At 42.2% G+C, this 21,913-nt stretch overlaps 1 long non-coding RNA gene across 1 annotated transcript in view; it reads left to right on the plus strand.

The window, feature by feature from the left end:
• The window catches only part of LOC112249645, a 55,716-nt gene that overhangs the window by 12,397 nt on the left and 21,406 nt on the right, over positions 1-21,913 (plus strand). The gene's annotated exons all lie outside the window — the stretch shown is intronic.

Genomic DNA, 21,913 nt, shown 5'->3' on the forward strand with positions numbered 1-21,913 from the left:
TTTCTGGCAACAGCTCTAGTGGACTTTCCTGGAGTCAGCATGCAAATTTTACGCTCCCTCAAGACGTGAGACATCTGTGGCATTGTGTTGTGTGACAAAACTGCACATGTTGGAGTGGCCTTTTATTGTCCCCAGCACAAGGTGCACATGTGTAATGATAATGCTGTTTAATCAGCTTCATGATATGCCACACCTGTCAGGTGGATGGATTATCTTGGCAAATGAGAAATGCTCACTAACTGGAATGTAAACAAATTTGTGTGTAAATGTGAGAGAAATAAGCTTTTTGTGCTTATGGAACATTTCTGGAATCTTTTATTTCAGCTCATGAAACATGGGACCAACACTTTACATGTTGCGTTTATATTTTTGTTCAGTATACACCCAACAAGACTCGAAGGACAGAGGGTTACACTAGCTAGAACCTTCTTGGGGAGCTGGTAGGACAAAAAAGCATGGCCAATTTTATCATGATCAAATTAACTAGCCAGCTACAGTAATTTTGAGAAACATTGAGAAATAGTTTGGTAGATTTTTTGGTCAAGTGAATCATTTATCCACATTTGATAAGAAACTAGGTATAGCTAGCTGGTAGCTTGCTAGCTAGTTAGCTCCCATGCCAATTTCACGTCTTTCTAAACTAGTGTCTGACACAGAAATATGAAGTTATTACAGAATGAAAGTTAACTGGCTTGTGCATCATGCTTTGTGACACTATGTTAGCTAGCTATATACAGTGCTGTGAGACAGTATTTCCCCCCTTCCTGATTTATTTTTCTTTTTGCACATTTGTCACACTTAAATGTTTCAAATCATAAAACAAATTTTAATATTACACAAAGATAACCCAAGTAAACACAAAATGCAGTTGTTAAGGGATCATTTTATTTATTAAGGGAAAAAAGCTATCCGAACCTTCATGGCCTTATGTGACAAAGTAATTGCCCCCCCCTTGTTAAATCATGAATTTACTGTGGTTAATCACATTTTTTGGAAAGTTGAGTTTAATTTCACTAGCCACACCCAGGCCTGATTACTGCCAGATCAAGAAATCACTTAAATAGAACCTGTCTGACAAAGTGAAGTAGGCCAAAACATCTCAAAAAGCAAGACATCATGCCGCGATCCAAAGAAATTCAGGAACAGATGAGAAACAAAGTAATTGACATCTATCAGTCTGGAAAGGGTTACGAAGCCATTTCTAAAGCTTTGGGACTCCAGCAAACCACGGTGAGAGCCATTATCCACAAATGGAGAAAATTTGGAACAGTGGTGAACCTTCCCAGGAGTGGCCGGCCTACCAAAATTACCCCAAGAGCGCAGCGACAACTCATCCAAGAGGTCACAAAAGAACCCACAACAACATCTAAAGAACTGCAGGCCTCACTCGCCTCAGTTAAGGTCAGTGTTCATGACTCAACCTTAAGAAAGAGACTGGGTAAAAATGGCATCCATGGCAGAGTTCCAAGGCAAAAACCACTGCTGACCAAAAAGAACATAAAGGTTTGTCTCACTTTTGGCAAAAAAACTTCTTGATGATCCCCAAGACTTTTGGCAAAATATTCTGTGGACTGACAAGACAAAAGTTGAACTGTTTGGAAGGTGTGCGTCCCGTTACATCTGGCGTAAAAGTAACACAGCATTTCAGAAAAAGAACATACCAACAGTCAAATATGGTGGTGGTAGTGGGATGGTCTGGGGCTGCTTTGCTGCTTCAGGACCTGGATGACTTGGTGTGATTGATGGAACCATGAATTCTGCTCTCTACCAAAAAATCCTGAAGGAGAATGTCCGGCCATCAGCTCGAAAACCCTCCAATATGGCTGAATTAAAACAATTCTGCAAAGAATAGTGGGCCAAAATTCTTCCACAGCAATGTGAAAGACTCATTGCCAGTTATCGCAAATGCTTGATTGCAGTTGTTTTTGCTGAGGGTGGCACAACCAGTTATTGGTTCAGGGGGCAATTACTTTTTCACATAGGGCCATGAAGGTTTGGATAGCTTTTTCCCTTAATAAATAAAATGATCACTTAAAAACTGCATTTTGTGTTTACTTGGGTTATCTTTGTGTAATATTAAAATTTGTTTGATGATCTGAAACATTTAAGTGTGACAAATGTGCAAAAAGAATAAGAAATCAGGAAGGGGGGAAATACTGTCTCACAGCACTGAATATAAGTTAGATCATGTGTTTTCAAATCTTGCATCTACATACTTGTTGCGTCTCTCAGGTGCACTAGTTCATTCATGACGAATCTGTTCAAAACTGAAATAAGTGTATATATGGTGTTGTTCAAATGCACAGATCGCTTTATATATCTTCTCAAAGAAACTGCCGGTAGTTTGAAAACTTGGCATCATATTTCTGTCATGCTGCTTTGCTGACAACTCCAACCACCTCGTGCCACGGGTATTCAGCCAGTCAGTAATTCATTACAAGTGTCTGTGTGTTTGTGTCAGTGGAGGATGCTGAGGGGAGGACAGCTCATAATAATGGCTGGAATGGCGCAAATGGAATGACATCAAACAGATGGAAACCATGTGTTTGATGTATTTGATACCATTCCACCACATTCCACTGCGGCCATTACCACAAGCCTGTCCTCCCCAATTAAGGTGCCACCAACCTTCTGTTGTTTGTGTGTGCATGTGTGATAATGCACCTCCACAAAGGCAAATGTCACCCAGCGTTAGTGATAACTACATTACATTTCATAACCACTAGATGGTGTCACAGTACTATTGTGTGGGTGCCTGATGCTTTAGACAATACTCTTTGTAAAGGAATGCAAGGACGCATTTGTCAACTTTTACTGGAAGATTTCTCCAGTGTGGGGTGTATATGGTTATGGATAACATAGAAGTTAATAATGACCATGCAGAAATTAGGAAGCTTATAGCTTATATCAATCCATATGTCTGCTATGAATCATGAAAACCTACAAATATTTATGTTAAAGAATCACAGTATGATAAGAATAGGTTTGACACTTTTGATCAGAAATATGTCTTTCTATTTGTCAATTCACCATTGTTGATCTCTCTCTCACTCCCCCTAGACCCCCACCCCTCTCACTCTCTCTCTCTCTCTCTCTCTCTCTCTTCCACACATTAGAGTAGCATATCATTAGCTCATAGCTATGTTATGGGCAGCCCTGTTGGTCTTGTCTCAGGTCCTCTGTGGGTCTGAATAGCCATGGGAAAGAGAGAGGGAAGCTTTCATAGATGTACAAACAGCCAGCACTGTGAGCCACTATGGAGATTACAAGTAGCCCTTCATTAAACCACAGTCCCGTCTAACGGACCCTTTTGCCTGTGGTCTTTATTCATTTCCCCTGTCCCTTTCTCTCCGAATAGGGCCCAGCAGGTGAATGTAAAGAAACGCCAGAGGACGGCCCTCCGGCCAGCCTTTCACATGTGGACAATACTCCGGCCCACCTCTTGTACCGCCACATGAAAAACATGATTAATGTACTTCCTGTTAGGTATTGATTGAGGGTGAAAAACTAAAACCAACAAAAACCCTGTGCCAGAACCCCCCAAACAAGAATTACCCCCACCCCCCGCTCAGGAAAAGAGGAATTAAAGATCTCACTGTAGTTTCTTTCTTTTAGATATATATATATATAATTATTTTTCATTATTATGTAGATCATTTCTCACAATCCAATGTCACACACAATGTTTCTAAAGACAACGGGGTGTATATAGCCTGAAAAATAAAATAACAAATTCACAGGAAGACTTTAATTTGTCTGTAAATACATTTTAAAAAATGAAAAAATGAATCCGTCGGCTCAATTAGTATTTTTGTAATCCTGTGTTTTTATGCAACACTCTCAAATGCACACGTTCATTGTTTGCTGGATACCAAGAGAAAGTGCAAGTTTAGGAAATAGCGATGAATAAGTGAAACCAAGGGTAAAAGATTGCTGAGCTTTAATTTGATAAGATTTACCATAGGGGTTGTCATTGGTTGCCATATATAGGAAAAAATCTAAAAAGTGATTTCATATTTAATTTATACATTTTAATCAGCTTCTGTAATGAATGATTTCTGAAAGTGAGCAGCTCTCCAGTTGGGCTGATACTGTAAAATTAGCAACATTTGCAAATTGTCATTCATCTAACTCAACTGAAGACTGTTCAGGTTCTGGTGTGTTTTTCTCTCTTTGCCACTAAAGGGAATAGAGAAGGATCTGAATCTGAATACATACTGGAGATTATATTCAGTGGCTGCATCCTTTCAATTTAATTTCAGGGAAATGTGTGATTTTTGTATTTGCCTCCATTAGGATCAGAATTAGGATGATCTTAGACACCATATGGTATTGCTTTGATGAAACTCACGTTATGAGGAGACTTTAGAGGACACTTGTCATTGTTATGTAAACAAGCATTTTTACATGTTAATACATTTATGCAGAAAATTCGCATTTAGCATATTTGTGAATATCTGAATCAATATCAAATAACATTTTACTTGTCACATGCACCGAATACAATAGTAAAACAGTCAAATGCTTACTTAGAAGCTCTTCACCAACAAATTAACATTTGCTAAATAAACTAAAGGAAAAACAAATACACAATAAAATAACAATAATGTGGCTATTAACAAGGATGTGTGTGTGTGTGTGTGTGTGTGTGTGTGTGTGTGTGTGTGTGTGTGTGTGTGTGTGTGTGTGTATTTATATCTGTCTAGAGAGAGATTCCTCAAAAATCCATAAATATTACATTTCTTTGTTTGACGGAGGTTTGACAGATATTCATGTTTCCCCATCAAATACCAGTGTCAAATTGTTCCTTTTGTCAGTCATCTTCCAAACAGTGAATCCTGACAATTATCCCGGGGAAATTCCTGATCAAAACCACCTTATTCTGTTTGCTGATCACATCCATCACATTCTGTGCTATAGCAGACCTCTCCCTTTATTGCACACAATCTTTGTTTTTGAATTTTATGTTGCATCACTCATCAATTTAAATGCTAAAATAGCTTTTACAAAATGATTAAATCATACCAGTTATTTCATGCATTACTACAATGTGTATCTGAATTGATAATATGCAGAGTTAAAATGCTATTATGAAAAACCTGGTAATTTGTGCAGTAGCCTACGAGTGAACATTTTCAACAATTAAATAGCTCCTTCCCTATTCCAACAACAGAAGCCGATGTGCATTGGCCTAACATTGGCCTAACATTGACCTAACATTGGCCTAACATTGGCCTAACATTGGCCTACATCTCAATTGCTGGATCAATATGAATAATGTGAATTATAATCAAAACATGTAATGGGACTATGATTTGTCTGTGTGTGCTTTTGTAATAGTTTGATCACATCATTACTAATTATTAACCAACATCTTAATTATGCTGTTAGGAAATACATTGAAGTTAGTTTCATTTCACTAGACATTATTTGGATGGACATCTTATAAATAATTGGATATTAACTAGCTTTACCTTTGGCGTGATAATACTGTAAATAATAGACAATCCCACTAGAGGATGTTTCCTCCATTTAGTGGATTCATGTATTTTTCACAATGGCACTAGGCTGCAAAGGAATGCAACATACTGTATTGCAAAATAAAGTGAGGAAAGGAAAGATGTACTATTGAAAGGGGTTAGGCATCCTCCTTCAGAGGAAATGTACGTGTTTGAAAATGAGGTGAAGGAGGGAGAGAGATGGGGGGAGAGTCAGAGAAAGAGGCCCCTCAGGCTAAATCTTGTATGGTAAAGTGGCTGTGGGATGTGGCTGAAGTGTATTTAACACAACCTACGCAGTTATCAGAGAAGAGTTAGGGTACCACACCTACACTCAGACCCTGCAGCTCGCTTAATTCAACACACACAAACACACACACACACGAGCACACGCGCGCGCACACACACACACACACACACACACACACACACACACAGACACACACGCTCAGAGACTTACACCTACACCAAGGCCTTGGAGCCTCCCGGACACTGTAACTATCTACCCTCTGCTCCTCTTCCACCCACTCTTGTTGTTGAGACTCACAGGCCACCTGACGCTGTCTCTCTGCATGCATGACTCACACCTGCAGCTTCAGTAGCCTCCAGTTATTTTAAAGACTATAATTGATTGTGGTATTTGCATTGATTCAGGTTGGAGCTACTTCTGTTAACTCAATGAACAGGATGTAAGACAATGTGTGTTAGCATTATGGTTGCAAAATTCCGGGAACTATCAATAAATTCCCAATTTTTTCATTAAATTCTGTTAATCCTTCAACCGGGATTTTGGGAAGACCAGGGAATTTATTGAATGTTCCCCGAATTCTACAACCCTAGTTACCAGTATTTGTGGTGGTATGCTTGAATTAATCACCATTGATCACATATGTGCATGTACATATTTACACATCTTTACACATAGGTGTTATACAAATATCCACCCACCCACAATGTATTTATAAAGAGGAGTAAAGCTAAAATACAGCATTAGAACAATACAGCATTAAGAGACAGATACACATCAAACTAGCTCTCACACTCATGTCAAAATTGGACGTTCATCCGTGCTTCTTAAACTTTCAATTTCAAAGTTCTTACAAATGTCAAATTTCAAAGTGTTTCAGGTTAATACATTTAGGCAATAACTCCACATTTTTAAGGTTAGGGTTAAGTTTAGGCATTAACTACCAAATCTTAAGGTTAGGGTTAAGTTTAGGCTTAAAAGAAAAATCTCTAAAACAACATTCTGTCACTGGATTCAAACATGCAATCTTTCGCACAAGAGACAGATATACATTCAACTAGCTCACACAGTCTCACATCAGAATTAGACGTTCATCCGTGTTTCTCAAACTTCACATTTAGAAGTTCTTCCAAACATCAAATTTTGAAATGTTTAAGGTTAAGTTTAAGCATTAACCAGAGGCAGATGCTTACACCCATCCACCATGCCCGTCCACAACGCCCTAGCAAAACACAAACCTACTTGAAGGTAACAACGCTCACTGTTGCCCCTAGTGAACCGTTTCCACGTCATCTCCCACCATCCTCAGACATGAAAGGATGTCGAATACTGACTTGTATCGTGGGTGACCTGGCCGACACCGTTGTGCCTGTGTCTTTATCACAGTAATTAGCCAAATATGAAACAGGAAAATCGAGATTAATCAGAAATACATTAATTTCCCTCACTAATTAAGTGTAAATAAAGCTCCAATGTGTACATCCTATACGCCCATGCTTTAACAATTATCAGCCAAATCAGCTCAGGTTTAGTGTTGTGACTTTTGCATTGGTCATGTCTCAAAGGAATTTACAGAATGCTGAGGCAAGATATTCTTCTTCATTCTAAAGCCATTGTGGTGGATGTGAAGTTAATTTGTATACATATACATACTGTATGGAAGCCATGGCTGTATCAAAAGAATGTTGTATGAGTTGTAGGCTGAAGGTTTGACAGTAGTCGTGCTTGTTGTGTGTCACGGTGAGTTAAACCAGTGCTTATTGCATAGCCTTAAAGCCTTATATGAGCCCCTTTATGCTTTGATTTGCTATTAGTCCCTGCTGAGGTGAAGGTGCCCTAAGGCAACAGTAGAGAGAGTATCAACATCAGAGAGAATAAGTATCTCTCCTTCATGTGCTCCCTGAATGTATCTCACTACGACATTTTTCTCCAATGGAAATGGACTGGTGCGGTAGCCAACGGGCTTTCGGTGAGATAACGGTGTGTGTGCGTGCGTGAGCTCACTCGTGCACTTGTGTATGTCCGTCCTTGTTGTCTTTGGGCACGTGTCTGGTCATGCACATATTTGGTCACCAGCTGAGGTGGACTTTGAGTAATGGGAGAGCCTGAGAGTAGACCTATCACAGAGTGACTTGGGGCAGGAGGCGAGGTGGTGAAGAGAGGATGATATGGTGGAGGTGGGGGAGTGTGTGTGTGTTTCCATCAGGCCCAACCCTGTATGGAGTGACTGGCAGCCAGGACATGGCCCCTGCCACCCCCTCCACCCCACTCCATGGGAGCACAAACAGGGATACACTGTCACACACTCCACCCCCAGTGACAGCCGAAGTGACACAGAGGGGGACGACAGGGTGTGGGGACCTCTGAACACACATGTCACAGTGAAGGAGTGTCAGGAGTGTCAGTGACTCCTCTCCTCATCACATACCCACATCCTATGGCCCAAAAACTGGGCCATTATCCTGATCCGGGCTGACCCTGCCAGATACGGATCAGTGCCGCGGTCAGGAACGTGGTGCTGATGAAATGAGGCTCTGAATTAAAAGTGTGGTCGACGCTAAAGAGAGGTTAACCAGATTTTACTAGCTAACTCGATTTGACTGGGCTCTGATAGTTAGCAAGAGAGAGAGCGAGAGAGCTATGACGAGAGAGCTGGATTCTTGCCAGGTTTAAGCCGTTGATGGCAGCAAATGCAGCCAAATTAACCAAAGGTTTAGCATTAAGCTAATCTGTTATGTTAACGTGTGTGGATGTATTCAAACTCTGCCAATGGTTATCATTATGATCATCCACTCCCATTAAGCTAAATGCACTACAGTGTGAAAAAGGTTTAGCATTGCAATCATTGTAAGCATATCCAAGGCCATTTTCAGTTATGTCTTATTAGGCATGCTGCTGACCAGCAATTCCAATGAGGAATAAAATATCTAGCCTACATTTGACATTTTAAAGATAATAACTTTTAAGATATGATTTGAATGCATCTGCCATGCCATGTTTATTTATTTTTTGATAAATTCCTGAAATAGCTAGCATAACCCATATCGTGGCAAATTTTGTCATGAGAAATGCTTTTAACGATACTGAATTCCCGAAGTGTTTGGAAAGGTGAGGTAGTGTCAAGAAAGACGGTGGTGATATGCAAAACACACAAGCAACTGATTGAGCCCTGGTGGTTGGCGGTGGATTGTGAGAGAAAAGACTTGACCATTAGGGGGCCATTTACGTCCATTAATATGAACTGCCACCAAGGCAATTTTCTTCCATGGCATTACTGTTTGTGTAGAAAACAGGGTTTCTTTGCTTTGTATGTAAAGTGTTGGTTGCCTCTCTCCTGTCCTCAAAGAGCATTTATCAATGGCGCTCAAAGACACCAGCCTCTCTAAGGAGCCGTTGCTCACTTCGCAATGACGAGACACATGAACACCAGCGAGGGGTTTTAAAGATAAGATATAGAGAGAGCACCTGTTGAGAAAAAGGGGGTGGGGGAAGAGAAATTCCCCTCTCATTAAAAATCAACCGCTCAGTGCTCGACTAACGAGCCCTTTTTCTTGAAAGTGAACAAACACTCGGAGGTAACCAACCATAAGACACAGGCACAGGACTCTAGACATTAGCAGAGACGGCCCCAAAATGGACGCTTTGAAAAAGGTGTGACTGGCCGTCAGTCTTGTGGGGCTGTGGTGGGTAGTGTATTAGAGGTCAGAGGTCACAGGTGGTCTCAGGAGATGGGGGAGATGGCTGAGCACCTCTGTCCCTTTTTAAGGTCCTCTCTGTAGTCTTAGGTATGATCTATCTGTGGTCTCCGACGTGAGTCCTGGCTCCTGAAGACCCACCCCTGCTGGGCCTGTAATCCTGTTTTAAGAACCAGGAGGATGGCATTCTCTGCTCTGCCTTGACCTCTGGGTCTGCACAGTGTGTGAGGGGATTAGCAGAGTAGGTCCCAAGAATCCCCACCGTCACAGTGTGTAGCTGACCCAGTGACTCTGTACCCTGTGAGACCGGGTGTAGCTCCACTATGGGTGGGCACCGAAGGCTGTATTAGCCCCTCTGTTCCCCCTTAATGAGGTGTGCTGACAGGCACCAGGTAAGGGAGGTCGCCAGGGTCAAGGACCCCCGTGGTGCCACACAAAAAGAGCCGGAGGATCACCTGCCACTCTCCAGATCAAATGAGGTCTTAGAGAGGAGGCTCCCCTCTCACCAAATCTCCCCATGAATACTCAGACAGGCCAGGCAGGGGCTACCGGGTGACCTCCCTCAGCTAAAGCTCCTGTCCTAGACCCTACACTGCTACACTGCTACACAGACCCACACTCCCTCCAGCACCAAGCCCCTCCCTGCTCCCATCAAGCTCTTAATTCCTTACTCAGCTAGTCACTAAATACAATGGTGCATAATGGCCCTATAATCAACCCCATGGCCACTAGGCCTTTTCTCTACTTGCAGTCCCCATGTTGAGCAGGCCTGGTGAGCAGCAATGAGATGTTAATTAGCCCTCATATCCAGAGGGATAATCAGTGGGCACATTCAGGTGCACTTAGTCCTCTCAGCATAAAATCTCAAGGTACAACATGTTTTTAAGAAAAAGGTTGAAATACAGTACAAACTCTAGGTTTTGTATGAATAAATGAGACATTTAGAACACAAAACAAAGTCCTCAGACATGATGGATGTAGCTTTGCGTTCCTGTTCTTTTATTATTCGTCTCACGCTGTTGGCGGTAGGTGCACCCGATTCAGCTGCCCTGTGTGACTGGTAGGAGAAGTGTTCCCATTTTGAACTGTTTCATGTGTCTGGAGGTACAAACTTTGCCTTCCCGGCGGGGCAGGAGAGCAAATCAAGTGCACTATAAGCCTACCGCTGGCCAATCAGATGTCTTAGATTACCGTGTCTGCAGTAACATAGCAGGCGTACAAGAAAGCGAAGTTCATACTGTGAGATTTCAAAACTTTTAAAACCATGACTAGAGAGAATGTCAACGAAAACAGCAAAGAGCTGCTGATTTTATGACTGAGTTGAAGTTTTTACTCAGAACTGTCAACACTTTGTATTCAACACTTTTATAAGCCATAAAATGTGCGTTCTTCCTATTTCCACTCAGTGCTACGACAAGCACTGCAGCAGCAATGAATGTGTAGGAAAGTGTATCTATAGGCTTGCGTTGTTATTATTAGCGGCTTGTTTCGTTTTTAATAACAAGGAATATTTCACTTTCTCTGTTCATATGAGTAACAACATTAATTTGTGCATGAGGCAGAAATAATGCCATCAGCTGGAAGACGGTGTCCCTTTTTGGTCAATGTCAGTGGAGGAAAGAGAGAGTGGAGGGATGCTGAGAGGCGGACCCTCAGTCTGCTGCTCTCTCCCTCCACTGAGACTGACCATCAGTTGCAGGCACCATCAGCCCAGTAAAATTAAAATAAAAAGCAAATTATTTAAATGTATGCTCAGATCTGATCATATAGCCTACCTCAAATTTGGAAATATGTATATTTTTTTAATTGGTCTGAACAACAATGCATTTGCAAGGCAATTCAAGCAAAGCCAATATGCAGTGATAATGTGTTGGGCCAATAGCCAACTACACAAACCTCATTGCTACAGTACTGTTTTTAATAGGTTAATGTTGCATAGGCTTACGTTTTTTATGTACCATTAAAAGTACATCTGAGCGGTAGCTCTCGACTTGCATTTTGGCTCAGAAAGTAATCTTGACTCAGAAAAGGTCGGTGACCACTGATGTAGATTGTTGGTCAGAACCAGGTTTCTCCTCCAAATAACCTCATCAAACAGGAGCATGTGACAGGGTAAGTAAGGGTTGGGACAAGCTGGGTACCTCACACAATGTCCCCTGTCAGTCAACCCTACTCCTGGGGGGGCCTTAGGGCTCTGGGATTGCCTTTAATCCGCCAGCTAATAAATTCAGAGCGGGGCCATATGCTCCTATGCCGTGTGAGAGAGGGGAGTGTGCCCCATGCTACTTACACCAGGCCAGTGCTTTCTCAGGTACCGCCCCCCCCACGGCCAGACCCTTTGTACTGCAGGATCAGCCCTCTCCACACTTTGAATGGGCCCAATTGATTAAACCCCACCGTATAATTGTCAACTAATCCCACCAAATCATTTACCATCCGTTTGAAAAGCACAATGCACGCTTCTCCTTTTCTCTCTTTTCTCTCTCCTTCTCCACCCCTGATTCTCCTCCTCCTCCTCCTTTTTCACGGCGCCAGGTTTGTCCCCGCGCGCCTCAGCTCTCTATCCTCTCTGTGTGAGCAGAGGTAGAGGGAGGAGGAGGATGGGGTGAGGAAAAATCTAGAAAGCTGATCTGTCTCATGTCTGTGCTCTGCTGGAGAGCTGGCCGTAGATGAAAGCGGGCTGTGGGGGGACGTGTTCTAATCTGCCTGCTGAGAGAGCGGTGCGCTGCGCTAACCTGGCCTGGCCTGAGCCCCTACCTGCCTGGACACAGACAGGGCCTTGACATAGCACCAGCACCATGCAGCACCAACACAAGTCTGGGCTGACAACACTTAGGTAGGGGAGTGGCTACAAGACAGGGATTATTCCGTTTTTAATATTGCTTGCTTATATTACCACATCTAAATGATATTGTATTAAATTCTGAAAACAAACATATTGTTGGGGTGTCCTGTATTTATCAAAATAACCACTCAATAATTAGGACTTCCAACATATTCAGGTTTGATTAACACAGCAATTGTCCACGTTCACAGCTCACCCGATGGCCAAACTCCCCCCGAAAAAAACCTACACTTGTCTCTATCCCAATTCATCTCCCATTCTGAGTACACATGTTCAACACCCTTTCAGTGATCTAAGGGATCCCCAGACAGGGGGTCATGACCCTCTGACCTCAGCCATTTAAGCCTTGACCTCTGGATCCCCCCTGGCCGCTCCTCTCCCTCATAGGTTGCTTACTGTAATGTATTTCGTTCTTCTCATTCACCTCTTTCATATGGGATAGATGTTACCTAAAGTCCATTTTATAGTTGTGTGCTAGTTCAAGTTCAAGTTTTATGGTCACATGCACAAGTACAGTGAAATGCTTAACTTGCGTGAGAAATAAGAAATAAAAGAGGAAGCTGTATACAGGGTCAGTGTTCAGTACCACATTTGAATGTGGAGGGATACTGGAGTAATTTGAGGTAGATATGTACATGTAGGCGAGGGATTAGGATAGAGTGACTGGTAGCAGGATAAATAATAATATATTATGGCAGCAGCACAAGTGGTGAGTGGGTGGGTGGGTGGGTGGGTGGGTGGGTGGGTGGGTGCGTGTGTGTGTGTGTGTGTGTGTGTGTGTGATAGAGAGAGAGAGTGGCAGTTTAGGAGTGGTAGGTGGATATTATGTAAACAAGGCCCAAAAAGTGACTGGTAGTAGGAATATATTAATACTTATGGAAACTAATATACTAGTGGTAATATATAGCAAGATAAATAGATAGATACTAATGGTAATGGCAATCAATAATCAATGATAATGATAATGATAATAATCAATCCAGTCAGTGTTAGCAAAGCAGTCCTGCAGCATAGCCTTTGCTTTGTCCGATCATTTATCTGAACATCTACTTCTATAAACCGAACTCTGACATCACACATCTCATAACATTGGTCTTTAACCTGAACACTTAGGTTGGGTGACTGGATGAAGGGCATTGTTTGCAAGATGGATCTTCATGTGAAATTCTTGTAAAGTCCCATAAATATAGATTTATGTCCATGGAGGTTCTAACTGGGTACATCATATGGTGGTTTGGGGCATGTGACGATGATGATGATGATGGGGATGATGATCTCCACAATTGGGTTATTATATAGATTTGATATAGATTATATATAGATTTTGTTCAACATGATGATGTGAGAGGGTGTTCCTCTTAATATAAAATATTCCCATATCCAATCCTGTACAATAGGGTTCCTAACATATAACATGGTCTGAAATGTAGTGCCTTCAGCCCCTATTTACACCTGGCATCTTTAACCTTAACCTTCTTTGAGATTAAAGTGTATTAACATTCCCAAATAATACACTGTATTGTTAATGACTGTCCATCCATACCCTCTTCATTCCCCTCTACACAATGTTTTTAATATTAATGTTATGGTGAAATCATACAACCAGCCATCAGCAATGTCTTGGGGGGATTTCTCCTCATCCTTGTCCGGGCTGAATGGTTTAATGAGGTCCACTAAATGACCATGGAGTCCATAGCCGTGACCCCCTGGGAACCAGGTCATGGTGGAAAGGTCACGACCTCTGACCCTCAGCCACCACAGTGACCTGACCCAGACATGTGCTGATGTCCAGATGAGGTTACCAATGGGATGTTGTCTGGGGCCGTGAGCAAACAGGCAAGGCCATTGTGTATAAATGGGACAGCCAACCGTCATGCTGTCCAACACCATAATGGGCTGACCTCTGAACCTGGGTAGTTGACACGTGGCCTGCTTTATTGGGGTCTCAAGCCACGCTACTGGTGATAATACCACCATTAAGGGTCAATGGTTAAGATGCCTGTCTGTCAAATGCTCAACAAGAGGTGGGATACACGGCAGCGGGTAGCCTAGTGGTTAGAGCGTTGGGCCAGTAACCAAAAGGTTGCTAGATAAAATCACAGAGCTGACGAGGTAAAAATCTGTCGTTCTGCCCCTGAACAAGGCAGTTAACCCACTGTTCCTAGGCTGTCATTGTAAATAAGAATGTGTTCTTAACTGACTTGCCTAGTTAAATAAAATACAGTTAACCATAACCACAATTTTCTTCATCAAGTCTTTTCATAACTTTCAGTACACAAAAAATGTGTATTGAAAGATTCCAACAAAAACCACCAACAGTACAAGTAATCAGTTAAACATTGCTAGATTTATTTTCAATTGAGTTAATATGAATAGTAGGACATATCTAGCCAAGCAGCACAGTAGTGTGAAGGCTCCAACGACACGCCAGTAAAACTACTATGACATCATACAAATGACCCGATATGAAGCTCTCACTTGAGCTTACCCCATCAACAAGACACAAGGTCAGAGGTCAATGAGGGAAGTGACCACCGCGCTTTCCGTTGACTGGTCAACCGTCCCACACCACGGAGGCATGTCTATCGGTGTTACATCTTCCTCCTCCTCCTCCCCAACCCAACTGACTGTCTGGCCATCCCTATTTGACCTGCATCTCTATCTCCCATATGGAAAGGGCAGCGGTCTGAATTAGTGAGGACATCCCCAAAGGTCAAAGGTTAAATGACCAGGACTGATTAGAAGGAAATTAGATTGTAAACACCACACTGCTTTTGAGCTGTTGTCCCTCTTAAATAGTACTTTCTTCAATATTGTAATTTGAATCCCTGCTGTTGACTAAAGCCTTGTTTTACCCAAATGAAGACTTCTCAGTTTTGATTACTTTTGATAGCAAATTAGTGTGTATAACTTTTATGTGTCAATAGGAAATATATTTGGCTCAGGGTTGCCAAGATCACTCTCTTATCGATAAATGGTCTGCAATTAGTGGAGTCTTCCACAGACTGGTATAAGGACATTCTGTGGTACATTCAGAACAGCTCTCTATCATGAGCTAGTAGGTGGTCCATACACAGCCTCACTCACCTCCTCAGCTCTACAGCTCCTCACAAGGGTTATGAATCTAATTAACACAGAGGCATGCTTTTGTTTGGCCAACCTCTGTTTACATAAAGGACCCACATGGGACTAGGCCTGGGGGTCAGGGGGTCGCACCGTCGCTGTCAGAGAGGCCTATGACATTTCTTTCCCACGTTCCCCAGCCCCCATTGTCCTGGGCGGGGAGCCCGCTGTAGCATTTGGCCCTGGGAGGTGGTGTGGCTTGAGAGGAGGGCCTGGGGGGTGCTGGCCCCTTTGCGGATCCCTGGGAAACAGGCGTAACCAGGCGCGGCCCAGCAGGGACAGCATGGGGTCATTTTACGGCTTGCTGCCTCTCTAAAGGGGTCTGGAGCATGGGATAGGCCCCAAGAGGAGAGCTGATGTTGAAGAGAGCACAAAGGGCTTTGTGTGTGTGTGTGTGTGTGTGTGTGTGTGTGTGTGTGTGTGTGTGTGTGTGTGTGTGTGTGTGTGTGTGTGTGTGTGTGTGTGCGTGTGCGTGTGCGTGTGTGCGTGGACGTGTGTTAGTGAAGTGGGGGGACTGAGTTTGTATGAGTAAGAGTATTTGTGTGTGGTCAGATGGTTATTTTATGTATGTGGGTGTTTGTGTGTCTACAGACATATGACTGAAAATAAATAAGTTGTGTGTAGGCGATAGAGAGAGAGAGAAACGGGGAGAAACCAGTGAAGAAACGTGGAATAACTGCCAAGGCCCTAGAGATGTATGCTGATGACACTGCTGTGGTGATGTCATTGCTATTGTGAGGCATGGATCCGGATTAGTCTGGCACATCTCCAAGTAACCAATGGAAAACTGAGGGTCATGTTCATAGGAAAATCCATTTTGAAGAGGAGTCTTGGATTCAAGAATCTTGCCAATAGTATTACAACAAAAACCAAGTGAGGGTTTCACGATCTTTGTATTATTTTATATTTGGATAATAATGAATCACTTGTGACTTACGGTATGCTGTAGATTAAAATACAACTTTCGGTAACACTTTACTTGACACCCAGCGTCATAGCACATTATGACACGGTCATAACCATGTCATAATATGTCATAACAGCTGACATAACCTGTCCTAACCTGTTATAATATGGTCATAACACTATCATAACACAACACATATATTTACACCTGTTGTGACACATATTGCATTATTCTATGGCTGGTTATGACACCTACATAAAAAGAGTGTCAAAACCCACAAAACCTACCACACAAGGCAAAACATTCCATTACACCATAGCCTACATGTCAACAGTATGTTTATGCTGTATATTTTTGTGTGAAATTGACCATATTAAATTATCATTGTAGTTATGCTTACATTGATGTCAGACATGCACCTAGCCCAGTGCTCTGTTGCTGATGTCTGGGATGAATTCAGGAGCAGATCTCAAGACGCCCTCTTTTTGACTGATGACTGATATAAAGGCGTGTACGTGACAGGCCAATCTGGCTTAAATGATTGTGATGGTCATAATGCTTCTTGACAGTGTCATAAAGTGTATTTTCTACAAGTTATTTAAAATATGATGAAAAACAACATGACTGTAAAGAATTCATCACAACAACAACAAAGGATTTAAGAAACAGACTTTCAAACAAAAGGAAACTTCTTGGCAAGAAAAAAACTCATTTGAATAAATGTGAGTTTTGACACTTTTTTATTGAACCTTTATTTAACTAGGCAAGTCAGTTAAGAACAAATTCTTATTTACAATGACGGCCCCGGGGAACAGTGGGTTAACTGCCTTGTTCAGGGGTAGAATAACAGATTTTTTACCTTGTCAGCTCAGGGAATCGATCCAGCATCCTTTCGCTTACTGGCCCAACGCTGTAACCACTAGGCTACCTGCCGCCCCAACAATCTAACCATTAGGCTACCTGCCGCCACAACAATCTAACCATTAGGCTACCTGCCGCCCCAACAATCTAACCATTAGGCTACCTGCCGCCCCAACAATCTAACCATTAGGCTACCTGCCGCCCCAACAATCTAACCATTAGGCTACCTGCCGCCCCAACAATCTAACCATTAGGCTACCTGCCGCCCCAACAATCTAACCATTAGGCTACCTGCCGCCCCAACAATCTAACCATTAGGCTACCTGCCGCCCCAACAATCTAACCATTAGGCTACCTGCCGCCCCAACAATCTAACCATTAGGCTACCTGCCGCCCCAACAATCTAACCATTAGGCTACCTGCCGCCCCAACAATCTAACCATTAGGCTACCTGCCGCCCCAACAATCTAACCATTAGGCTACCTGCCGCCCCAACAATCTAACCATTAGGCTACCTGCCGCCCCAACAATCTAACCATTAGGCTACCTGCCGCCCCAACAATCTAACCATTAGGCTACCTGCCACCCCAACAATCTAACCATTAGGCTACCTGCCGCCCCAAAAATCTAACCACTAGGCTACCTGCCGCCCCAACAATCTAACCATTAGGCTACCTGCCGCCCCAACAATCTAACCATTAGGCTACCTGCCGCCCCAACAATCTAACCATTAGGCTACCTGCCGCCCCAACAATCTAACCATTAGGCTACCTGCCGCCCCAACAATCTAACCATTAGGCTACCTGCCGCCCCAACAATCTAACCACTAGGCTACCTGCCGCCCCAACAATCTAACCACTAGGCTACCTGCCGCCCCAACAATCTAACCATTAGGCTACCTGCCGCCCCAACAATCTAACCATTAGGCTACCTGCCGCCCCAACAATCTAACCATTAGGCTACCTGCCGCCCCAACAATCTAACCATTAGGCTACCTGCCGCCCCAACAATCTAACCATTAGGCTACCTGCCGCCCCAACAATCTAACCATTAGGCTACCTGCCGCCCCAACAATCTAACCATTAGGCTACCTGCCGCCCCAACAATCTAACCATTAGGCTACCTACAGGTGTCATAACCAGCTGTAAAATAATGCAGTATACAGCATGTCAAGTGTAAATATATGGGTCATGACACTGTAATGACCATATTATGACTGATTATGACAAGTTATATCAGATGTTATGATACATCATGACATTGTAATGACCATATTATGACTGATTATGACAAGTTATATCAGATGTTATGATACATCATGACATTGTAATGACCATATTATGACTGATTATGACAAGTTATATCAGATGTTATGATACATCATGACATTGTTATGACCATATTATGACTGATTATGACAAGTTATATCAGATGTTATGATACATCATGACATTGTTATGACCATATTATGACTGATTATGACAAGTTATATCAGATGTTATGATACATCATGACATTGTTATGACCATATTATGACTGATTATGACAAGTTATATCAGATGTTATGATACATCATGACATTGTTATGACCATATTATGACTGATTATGACAAGTTATATCAGATGTTATGATACATCATGACATTGTTATGACCATATTATGACTGATTATGACAAGTTATATCAGATGTTATGATACATCATGACATTGTTATGACCATATTATGACTGATTATGACAAGTTATATCAGATGTTATGATACATCATGACATTGTTATGACCATATTATGACTGATTATGACAAGTTATATCAGATGTTATGATACATCATGACATTGTTATGACCATATTATGACTGATTATGACAAGTTATATCAGATGTTATGATACATCATGACATTGTTATGACCATATTATGACTGATTATGACAAGTTATATCAGATGTTATGATACATCATGACATTGTTATGACCATATTATGACTGATTATGACAAGTTATATCAGATGTTATGATACATCATGACATTGTTATGACCATGTCATAATGTGTTGTGACACCGGGTGTCATGTAAAGTGTTACCCGTCTTTCATTTTGGGGAAAGTAATACAGTGTGTGGTTGAGATGTGAAAAGAGGAACATGACTGAGACTTATACTGTTTAGTTGTTTTGTCTGACATTTTGATTACAAGCTGCCGGGCATAGCTCTATGACTCTGGTGAAACCACAAACTAAAAGAGGACATTGTTAGATTATTCTCACAATGTTTTATGCTATTATTTTGGCTGTGGAGTTATATTTATGTAAATATTATGCAATATGTCGATGGCTATGATACAGAAGATCATGATCTTGAAATATTAACACCGTGAGTTGCTTCTTTGTTATATTCAACCCTGATAAGTAGATGGGTATTTGCATTATGCCGCGTGTAGTCTTGTAGGACGTCATTTGAAGCTAACACAGTGAGATATTGAATTATGAATAGACATCAACAAATGAATAAAGAAAACATTTTATCCTGCCATTATCACCTTTCATCTGTCTACATACCAGAAAAATATAACCGTTTTTTTTCTTCTACCTCATGATATGGTCATCCTTTTTTAATTTACTCGCATCTTTAGGGTCTCTGACAGGTTTGCGGAGCCACGTAGAGCCGACACATAATACAGTATGTGACTGGGGCTTTGTTGATCTGAGAGCAGAGCGCACTCGCTAGCATTGAGAGATGACGGCAGAAAACCTTCCTTCCTGCCTGCCTTCCACATTCTCTCGCATTCCCATGGAGAGGAAAAGGGGAAAAGGATTACAGTACTTGAGGGCGAGACACATTCCCATGTGTGTAAGGAGAGGTTCCTTGCCACTCCATCAGCCATTTCCCTTTAGAGCAGTAGTGCTTATTTCAACTGAAGAATGGAAGCCATTTTGTTTTTATGCATTAAAGATACTAGGATCTCACTACTCCCTCCAGTAAAAAGAGGTGTGAAAAGTATTTCACTGGAATGTTACAAGTAAGCATCGCTCTGTATCCCAGGACGATCATGTTTTATCACTTTTTGCTGTCTTATTTCATTGGTAACAGGTTGTATAATGTATCAGGCTACTGTATTAGTGAATCATAGGAAGTTGGAGGGTTGGGGAAATTGGGAATCTTCATTTGAATGACTGAAGCATGGGGTTATCATATTGGACACAACATCCTGATTGTTATTATTATTAGAAACATGTATATAAATCATTGTATATAAATGTATAAATGTATATAAAATGTACATATATACAAAGTATATTAAGAGCTCTGCTGCGTCTCTAAAAGCATGGCACAATTGAAGGACTAGATAAACAAACGTGGTAGTAATGTAAAACTGGGATCGCCGTCCAAAAAAGCTTTCAAAATACATTTTCCAACCCTGCTTTCAAAAGTGTTTTCCCGTGATTGCATTAAGAATAGCTGTGCATTGACTGCTTGTCAGAATACGTTTCCTCCTATGGCTCTCGCAAGAGAGGAATATTTATCTCGCATGGAACACACATGGTACGTCCGTCGTTCGAATGAGACCAAGGTGCAGCGTGGTATGCATACCGGCCTGTGAATGCTCACTGGAGACACCGTGCGCATCACCGCATAACACGGTGCCTGACCAGTCACATGCTCTCCACGGTAAGCACTGGGAGTTGGCTCAGGTCTAAACCCTAACACCACCAATCTCCCCGTGTTCCCCAAAAAAAAAAAAAAAAAAAATTGGGGGCTGCCTCTCGTGCTTGCTTTGTTGGTATAACTCCTCGTAATGTCGCCGTTCTGCTTTCGCTGCCTCCATCTCCTCCTTCGGATGGCGATGCTCCCCGGCCCTTGTCCAGGGTCCTGCTCCCTCCAAGATTTCCTCCCAGGTCAAGTCCTCCTGACCACGCTGCTTGGTCCGTTATTGGTGGGATCTTCTGTCACGTTCGTCGTTAGAATGAGACCAAGGTGCAGCGTGGTAGGCGTACATTTTCCTTTAATTTTAAAATGTTCCACCAAAAAACAAGAAACAACTCAACAAACGTAAAGCTAGAAGTGCAAACACATGCAACAACCAAAGACAAGATCCCAACACAGAAAGTGGGAAAAAGGGCTGCCTAAGTATGATCCCCAATCAGAGACAACGATAGACAGCACAAATCTATCAGCACAATCCTATCATTGTGTTTTCCCATTATAAGATGAAAAGATAAGACAGTTTCTAGCTTTAAGCCAAATTTGCTCTATATTGTTGTTATATTATCTCTTACAATAATTTTGCTTCACCTGTGATAATATCTGCAAATCTGTGTACGTGACCAATACATTTTGATTTGATTTGATTAGTGTTCCCTCCTACACCCATCTAGCTGGCTGTGCTTCTCTGAGTAATCTCTCCTCCATAGACAGCCATTTCCAGTTCATCCTTTCCCCCATCCTCCCTCCTCTCCTCTCCTCTCCCTTCCCTAAAGCCTGATCCTGAGCCTCCAAACCCAGGTGGAGATTTATATGTATGCACCTTCTTTGATGACAGGTCAATATTCACACAGACAGCCAAGGTTCCCCTGCCATTACTGAAGTGCTTGATGTTTTCCCACCAGTTAAATTCTTAGGGGATTGTTTGGTGAAATGAATGGGGTCTGAGTGCTGAAGGACATCTCCAAGTTTGGCAAACAAAACTTATCGTGATTGGCTCAGCAACAGCTCGGTCCAATGAACATGTTGGGGGGGAATA

This window comes from Oncorhynchus tshawytscha, linkage group LG04, assembly GCF_018296145.1.
Source record: "Oncorhynchus tshawytscha isolate Ot180627B linkage group LG04, Otsh_v2.0, whole genome shotgun sequence".
Classification (NCBI taxonomy): Eukaryota; Metazoa; Chordata; class Actinopteri; order Salmoniformes; family Salmonidae; genus Oncorhynchus; species Oncorhynchus tshawytscha.